Below are 1,148 nucleotides of genomic sequence, written 5' to 3'. Positions count from 1 at the left end.
ATCTTTATACAATTGAATAAGCCAAATTAACTACACATTTGGTGATTTTTTTTTTTTAATAAACATGAGACAAAATAAAACATTTAAACATTAGTGATAAAACAATAAACTCAGACGGACAAAATGAAAGAAATGTAAGTGATTTACTGTAAAAAAATAAATAAAGAAAATATATTATATATTATTAATATAACTAAAACTCATTATACTATATATTATTATTATTATAATTGAGCAACACAATAATGAACGTCAACACAAACTGGAAATAAGTATCTTCACAAGCTATTTCTTTGTGAAATACGTTAAATAGATTACATTTTGTATGTTGGTTTAAGAAAGTGATATAATTATTTTCATATTCCTTACGTGCATAATATACTATTAATACTTTAATAATAATCAATTAAAGAAAAAATACATTTGAATAAAATAAGACTTCCTAACTAACTGCTGATTTACTGTTTTGGTTCCTATTAAAATATTTATGTTTTACCTTTTACTAGAAATGTTGCCTTTTTATTGTGAAACTTTATTTAATTCAAACACAGCTCCCTTTGTCTTTCTTTCTCATTTGACCACACTTTGCACAATATTTAGAGTTATTTCAATACATATATGTTCTACACTATATGGTTGCCTTGTGCATCATATATTTGTATACATTCAGACATCTGACATGAAGACAGGTGAGATGAAGACAGGTGAGACGTAACATTAAAATATGCACAGCTTTCAAATTAAGCAAAAGTCCCTGAGAAGGACAATTAAATAGGGTTAGAGGGTAATAGACAAAAGGGCCTACTGTATTTCTGTAGCCAACTTAAAGATAGTAGTGCTGCTTAACTAATATTTACAATACACACGTTTTTAATACAAGTGTAGTGCCATGTTAAGTGGCAATATGTTGAAATAAAGGGGGAGGGTGCAATTCAAATCCTGTTTAGGGCCCCTTAAAAGCCCAGGGCCGGCCCTGTTTCTACTTCTAACCAAAGTAGTTTAGTTTGGTTTTTGTTATGGCCACAATCTTAACCAAACCTTAATTTAGAAACGTAATTTGCCAGAGAGCTCAGCAGGTCACGTGGTCGCTGCGGTGTTTACAGTTTACTAGGTGGGGGAGCGGCCACCCTGCTACGGAGTGCGCATGC

The sequence above is a fragment of the Cottoperca gobio genome, chromosome 11, assembly GCF_900634415.1.
Source record: "Cottoperca gobio chromosome 11, fCotGob3.1, whole genome shotgun sequence".
In the NCBI taxonomy this organism is placed as follows: Eukaryota; Metazoa; Chordata; class Actinopteri; order Perciformes; family Bovichtidae; genus Cottoperca; species Cottoperca gobio.
This window is presented reverse-complemented; position numbering follows the sequence as displayed.